This window comes from Podarcis erhardii, assembly GCF_964252035.2.
Source record: "Podarcis erhardii genome assembly, chromosome: 11".
NCBI lineage: Eukaryota > Metazoa > Chordata > Lepidosauria > Squamata > Lacertidae > Podarcis > Podarcis erhardii.
The window spans coordinates 25,806,988-25,814,569 of record NC_138501.1 but is presented as its reverse complement, the minus strand read 5'-3'; the positions used below and the strand labels follow the sequence as shown (position 1 = coordinate 25,814,569).

At 41.8% G+C, this 7,582-nt stretch overlaps 1 long non-coding RNA gene across 1 annotated transcript; it reads right to left on the bottom strand.

Moving 5' to 3' along the window:
• Positions 1-5,375: 5,375 nt before the first annotated feature.
• LOC309352590 lies at positions 5,376-7,375 on the bottom strand. The gene is made up of 2 exons (XR_014161388.1): positions 7,180-7,375; positions 5,376-5,603 (listed from the first exon to the last, which is right to left on the bottom strand). It is a non-coding gene; the product is annotated as an uncharacterized lncRNA (long non-coding RNA).
• Positions 7,376-7,582: the final 207 nt, after the last annotated feature.

Here is a 7,582-nt window from a genome sequence, read left to right as displayed (position 1 = left end):
CCAATTTTTTATTTTTTTAAAAATCTATTTTACCGAAGATCTTCACAAGCAATCTTTCTGTTCTTGCTAAGTGGAACGATTTAAAAATATATGAGGTTGGGCGGGGGGGGGAGCCATGTGGAGGGGGGTTTTTTATTCATGTGCAGTATGCCCCAGGTGCATAATGCAAAAGACTTTGTAGGAGAAGCAACTCACATTTGGATTTCTTCAGGAAGGCTGTGCATTGCATACTTTAGCTCTTCAGTTCAAAGCAAGATATTTTAAGCCTGGGAACACAGCAACATGCCAGCCTAAGGTTTAAAGAACTACCGTACACTGCAGTGGTAGATGGGGATTTGGCCTTTGGTCAAAGACTGACTTGTAAATAGCCTATTCTTCTGGTAGTAGGGTAGCAGTATTTTAAACTTTCAGTGACTTTTATGCAGCTGTCCAGAGGGCATAATCAGATAGGCTTCCCATTTTTAAGAAAGCTCCACCAGGAGGACATTTACCAACAGAAGTTCCAGAGTAATTCAGTTTTAAGAAATTGTCTTCAGGCAATGGGTGACCTGATCCCTTAATCCATTTTGAGGAACCATGCTCAGGTAAAATACCGGTTGTTTTATGTATTCTCTCTGCCTGATTTACTTTTATGTGTGTTTCTTTTATTTGGATCCCCTGTCTTCCTCTGACAAAAAGCAGTGAAGTTTTGATCAGTAGAAAATCAGGGCACTGAATTCTTTCACATTTGTAAAATGGTGTCTCTGTTTAAATTGAATGTATGATTCATCCGAAGCTGGCTTAGGATATTATTGGGTCTTGGGTAAGCAGCATGTCTATTCTTTGCAGTTGGAAGAATGTATGTCTGTCAGTCCCATTAAAACACTATTTTTACAGTCCCATTAACTATACACCAGAGGTACACTTTGAGATTTAACTGTCAACTGCAACCAAACTTGGCTTTTTAAAATAAAATATTATAATAATTTTGTTGGTTGAATGTAATCTACTGATTATTAATGGTGCATGTTTTCTTTGAATTTACTTTTTTTACATTTTTAAAGCTGGTTTTTATCCACAAGATTTCAGCCTAATGAGGTACAGTCAGTTTAGATAGCTAATGGCAGAGTATAAGTAAAAATGGTGGTCTTATTAAACATTAATTAAGTTCTGGTTTAGAAACCCTCTTGAAAAGTGTGACAAAAATCAGCTGGGGTGAGTGGGTGTATGGAGCAGCATAAGTCAAAACATGAAAAGACCTCCTTTAAAGACTACATCTGTGCTGGCATATCTTTCTTATAATTATTTTCAGTTTTCATTTCCTGATATTGTGGGCTCAATCCAGCCAATGTTAAGCAGCATAAAGTCCCATTCATCTCAGAAAGTCAGTTCAGCATGTTCCCAAATGTCTCCCATGAAATAAATGAGATTTAAAAGTTATTAACTTTGGCTGGAATACGCCCAGTGTTTCAGTGTATTCTCTCATGCTTTCAACATGTCTTCAACTTTGAACTTCTAACATTGCATAATCCATGATGGCTTTGGCTGATGGGAGTTGTAGTCACCCGCTTTCTTTTTATTCAAGTGAGGAAAATGTGTGATTTATTTATTTATTTTTGCACACAGCATGTGCTATCCTTCTGCAGTATAATGCAGGGTGTTCTCAGAAATGGCTAAATACCTAAACAATGTACAACTTCAGATATACGGGGTTTTTTTTAAAAAAAAATCAGATGGAACTGAAAGGTGCTGATTGTGTCAACAACTCAGATGGGGATTTCCAAAATTATTCATGATCCCCACAAAGCATTTAGTGCTAGTGCTAAGGAACATAGTGGCGAGGTTGGCAAAACACCCATTTTCCTACAACACAGTCTGGAAGCTGAGCACAGATTGCAACAGGATGCCAAAACAACCAAAAATTAAATGGAGATTGTACAAGTAATAAGCAATCTTTACTGGGGGGCTGGGGGGAGCATGTACCACACACAAATTGGCCTAGGTAGCTTTGAAGTTACTTAAATTACCTTTTCTATCTTGTTTGTAGAACAAATTCAGAACCTGGTGTGTGTGTGTGTGTGTGTGTGTGTGTGTGTGTGTGTGTGTGTGACTATTAATGTCTCAGATTTGGTGGCTGTCAAGCATGCAAATGCTGGCAATCCCACGCATATGTGTGAATGTCCAAAAAATTCAAAGATGCAGCAGTGATGTTGATAATACACTGCTGAATGTTAATATTGCCCACTGCACAGGCATCTGTGAAAGCTATTCATGTCAATATGAAGGACAGCAAAGAGGAGAAGAGATGATTAAAACCTTAAGTCAAATAATTGGCAGGAGGTGTTGTGGCTGTGTAGGTGGATCAAGGACTAACACAGAGTCAATTGTGCACATTTGGCCTCAGCTTGTTTCAGCTCGCATCTGCTAGTTATTTTGTATCCAAGCAATTTGTGTGTTTGTTGTACAGTCTCTCTCGTGATTATTAGACACTTAATGCTAATCTTATCTAGAAAGAAGAAGACAAGATATATGTAGTACATGAAATTAATTCTTTTCATGTTTTGTAAAGTGCAGGACCAGCCCAAGACATTTTGCCACCTGAGGCAATGGAGAAGAAAGCACCTTTCCCCAAATTCTTGTACAAAGGCCAACCAGGCTGACAGTTGAATTTTACTTCAACACTGGCCGCACTCGTAGATCCCACGCTTGCTATCCAGAAAAATCCCCTGGTCTTGCGCTGAACTTGATCCAACAAAGTCCAGCAATCTTGATCTGACAAACAAGAGCTGGGTGTCGGGGGCTGAAGCGGGCTGTTTTAAATCCCCCCAGGAGTGGACCTGAAGGACCTCAAGTCCACCCCCGATAGCCCAGCCCTCCAAGCCAGCCTGCCATTTGCCAATTCAGCAGGCTGTCGGGAACAAGAGCCGAAGCTCGTGCTCTAGCAAGGATCAGACCCTGACACATAGCCTTGCATCATCAGCAGGAGGAGAGGCGCTGGCCATTCCACAAAGTCGCCGCACCCCTAAAAGGGGGTAAGTGGACTTATACAAAGGCCAACTAGGCTGACAGTTGAATCTTACTTCAACACTGGTAATGGGACAGCATTTTCCACCTCACCTCAAGGCTGAAGGCTAGTTTAGGAAGAGTAGGACAGGCTAGGTGACATTTCCACATGGCGCCTACTGTTAAAGCTCTTTATGGCCTGAGACCCCCATTTCCTCAGATACCACCTCTCCTTATACGAGCCCAGATACTCTTTACATCTTGCTCCATGCATCCAGACTGCTAGAAATGCTGTCTGTGGTAAGGATCTTTACCATAGCTGCTCACAGGCTGTGGAATGACTCCATTGGTGGAGCTTGAAACAGGTCTGTTTGTTCAGCTTTTCAGAGACAATGCACGATGTACATCCTCTGAAAGGCCTGGGGCTGCTATGTGGGCATTATTTGAGGCCCTGTGTTTCTGCCACTGTTGATTCTATGGTATTTATTTATTTATTATTGCTATTAATGTTACTTTTAATGTTTATGAACTGTTGAAAGCTGACTTGAGCCTTGGGCAGGTAAGATATAAATGTTTCGAACAGATAAATAACGAAACACATGTACAGTGGTACCTCGGGTTACATACGCTTCAGGTTACAGACTCCGCTAACACGGAAATATTACCTCGGGTTAAGAACTTTGCTTCAGGATAAGAACAGAAATCGTGCTCCGGTGGTGCAGCAGCAGCAGGAGGCCCCATTAGCTAAAGTGGTGCTTCAGGTTAAGAACAGTTTCAGGTTAAGAACGGACCTCTGGAATGAATTAAGTACTTAACCCGAGGTACCACTGTATTGCTTTACACCTCAGAAACTATCATGTATACCCAGATGTTGAAAACAGCAAATAGGTGCTGTGCTGCTGCAAGAAAAGAGCTGGTCTTAAGAGGGAACACTTCAGTGGTGACTGATAGTGATGCATGGGGAAAAGTTGTCCGGGTGCTCTGGTGGACCAGCCTAAGAGAATGGCAGGGAGGCCAGCCAATCTCATAATATGGACTAATCAGGGTATTGTGTGTCCACAGACAGTCTCATTGGAGTGGTTCTCTTCCTGGTTGCCTCTCCAGACACCCGTTGCCTCTGCTGGCCTCAGTCAATAACATAAATCTGTAGCTCCATTAAAAACAATGAATGGGCATGTTTGTGGGGGTTGGGGTGTTAGGGGAGGAGTAGTGCCTCTGGTGGGGGACACATTGTGCTCCTTCTGGGGCTGTTTGTCCACCTCTGGTCCCCTCCCTCCATTCAGCTCCCACCTGTGGCTCCTAGAAGCTGTCAGCATGTGACAGCGGCCACACCCTGGGAATGGCTTTAACAGGTTGCCTAATCCAGATGAGGGTAGTTGATGGGTCTCAAACCTCCTGTGAGTTAGGGGCTCCCCTGCACGCAGAGACACATAATTACTCTATGAGTTAGTGTTCATGCAAAAATGCAATGAAGTTGCTCCTGCATGACCAACTTTTTGGTTGATTCTGGCATGTTTTTAGGAATCTTATGATTACCAAGATAATTGATGCCATGACTTTTATTTTCCCCTATCCTATCCATAATTACACAGAAGCAAGTCCAACCATGGGAGCTGATTTTTTGGAAGTGACGCGTAATTGATTGGTCATTTATTGGAGCTTTTCTCCATAAGCACTCACATGATTGCAACCTAAGCAATTTCTTCCTCTTTAACTGTTGCTGTGTAGTTTCTCTCCCATTATTTACTCCAAAATTATAAAAGCAGTGCAGTGTAAATCTTTATATAATAACCCAGAAACCTTCTTAAATACAAATAAATGGGTGGCCTGCTGTTTGATTTTGGCATACTCATTTACCTTTCTTTACCTTATCTAAAAAGGTTGAGTAGGACAAAATATTAAAACACAATTACAAAAGCCATTATGAAAGCTATAACGGTCCTCATTCAAAGTCTCGGCAGCTTTTCTATGGATTCATATCGGTCTACAAAAGCTTTTCATTCTCCCCCAACCTGATGAGGCAAGAGGTAGTTAGCAGAATATAATGGAATGGGAAAAGAATGTGATGACCAAACAATATTGGTTGGTTTCAGAATAATCTACTCCTTGTGCTGTTACTTTTTCTTTCATTTGCGCAACATAAACACAGTTTATGGACAACTGTGTGGTGAATTTAAAACCCCGGAGCTCACTTCCTATTGCAGATAATGGATTGTTAATTGCTCACTGATAAAGATTGAGGCCCCAGCACCTGCAAACTGCAATAATAGCTGTATTTCATACATATGCATAGCAGTTGGACAGGTAGCAAAATAGCAACATTAACAGTAAAATCATATTCAATAGGGTTTATGTCACATTATATTTTGCGAAGAATGTGTATGACCACTGAATCAGACATACTTCCTTTTATGTTTTGTTGAATAGTACTTTAAATTGCAGAATTAAATGCTCAGAGCAGAAACCTTGTCAGTTGCAGTGTCACTGAATCAAATGCTATAAAGATGAAGTAGTCCTGCTGTTCTTTCTGTCAAAGCCTTCTGGCTATACTTCACAATTTGTACCTTTATTTGTTCCTCCATTTCGATTCCGCAAATGAAATGTTGAAACAACAGCATGTGCTGTGAAACACAGAAAGTAAATAGAAGGACTGAACTTAGGCAGAGGTGGAGAAAAATCTCAATATGAACGACTGATGTTCCCAAGTCTGCAAATAAAACATTTTCTAACGTACTTAAAGGAAGATGGGAAGTGTAGGTGTAAAATACATTTTACAAAGCCAGTGCAGATCTTCTCTTGGGACCAAACTAGACATGGCATTATTCTCATCATTTAGCTTTGCACTATGGCAGCTAGCATGATTTTATTTAACAAATAGGAGCTTAAGCCAGATCAAGGCCATGGAGGGGGAGCTTTAACCCTTTGCTCCCAGCACAGTCCCAATCTAAATGTGGGGTGGAGGGCAGACCCTCCAAGTGTCCCTATCTTCCAGGGACAGTCCCAGATTTACAGAAGCCATCCCAGTTTCTGATTTGATCACGAAATATCCTGCTTTTCCTTAAGACATCCCTATTTTCATCAGATAAATGCTGGAGGGTACGGTAAGGTAAAGGTAAAGGGACCCTAGACCATTAGGTCCAGTCGCAAACGACTCTGGGGTTGCGGCGCTCATCTCGCTTTATTAGCCGAGGGAGCCGGCATACAGCTTCCAGGTCATTACTAAGCCACTTCTGGCGAACCAGAGCAGCATACGGAAACGCCATTTACCTTCCCGCCAGAGCGGTATCTATTTATCTACTAGCACTTCGATGTGCTTTTGAACTGCTAGGTTGGCAGGAGCTGGGACCGAAGAACGGGAGCTCACCCTGTTGCGGGGTTCGAACCACCGACCTTCTGATCAGCAAGCCCTAGGCTCTGTGGTTTAGATCACAGTGCCACCTGTTTCCTGGGTATGGTAGGACATCCTTATTTTCATTGGAGAAATGTTGCAGGTTATGCAACATCCAAGCCAAGGAGATAAATAACTATACAACCTTTAGAAGACATCTGAAGGTATAGGGAAGTTTTTTTTAATGTTTAATGTTTTATTATTTTTTATGTATGTTGGAAGCCACTCAGAGTGACTGGGGCAACCCAGTCAGATGGGTGGGATGTTGTTGTTTTTGCTGTTGTTGTTTAGGGTGTCACTGTTTTCATCAGAGAAATGTTGAAAGGTATGGGAGTGCCCCACACTTGAAGTTCATAATAGGAAGATATTTGAGGAGTTGCTTCTCAAACTACAGGGCTGTCTGCACTCCTGACCTCATATTTATTTGTTTGTTTGTTTGTTTGTTTAAAAAAACACCTCCTCCATGCTCACAAAAAAGAGCATATCAGAAAGTGGCTAAGTTAGAAACTTCTTCATTAGTTCTGTATGAAAATGCAGCTTTTTAGCACAGAGGATCAATGTGCACTTCATGCAGGGACTCGTGGTGTCCCTCAGATGTGTGTGATGCTTCACTACTTACTTTTATGCACTTGGCAGAAACATTGAAAAGTAATAAGCTGAAACACAAAAACTGTAATTTACTGCCACATGTTTAGAACTGCTACAAAAAAAGGGGATTTGGAACTAAATTTTGGATGCAGTGGAGGGATCCCACCAATATTATATTTGGTCAATTTTGTTCAGTTTCTGGTATCTAAAATGGCATTTACCCCAATGAGATTTCATTGCCCTCGTTGCTTTCATTTGTATCCAAAACTGGCATAAAGGAGAGAGAATTGAGCAAGGTATCTTGCTTCTCACATGCTTCGAAACTTTTGGTGGTCCAAGGGAGTGAGCTCCCCATCACTCCTTAGCATTCAGTGCTCTACTGATGCAGCAGCCAACCATCTGAGAGTCAATCATCTTTGATGCCTTCCCACATGGATGGAAGCTATGTGTCAATGATGCATCCACATGGGTGGGGCCAATTGCAAGGCTTTTTCCCATGGACTCATTGTCATGTTTCCTAGAATTAGCTTGACCATTCTATCGGGGGAGGCACACAATCTACCCACAGCCACAGGACAGCACATTACGGGAATGTGAATCTCACCTGTCTGGAGGCTGCATCTA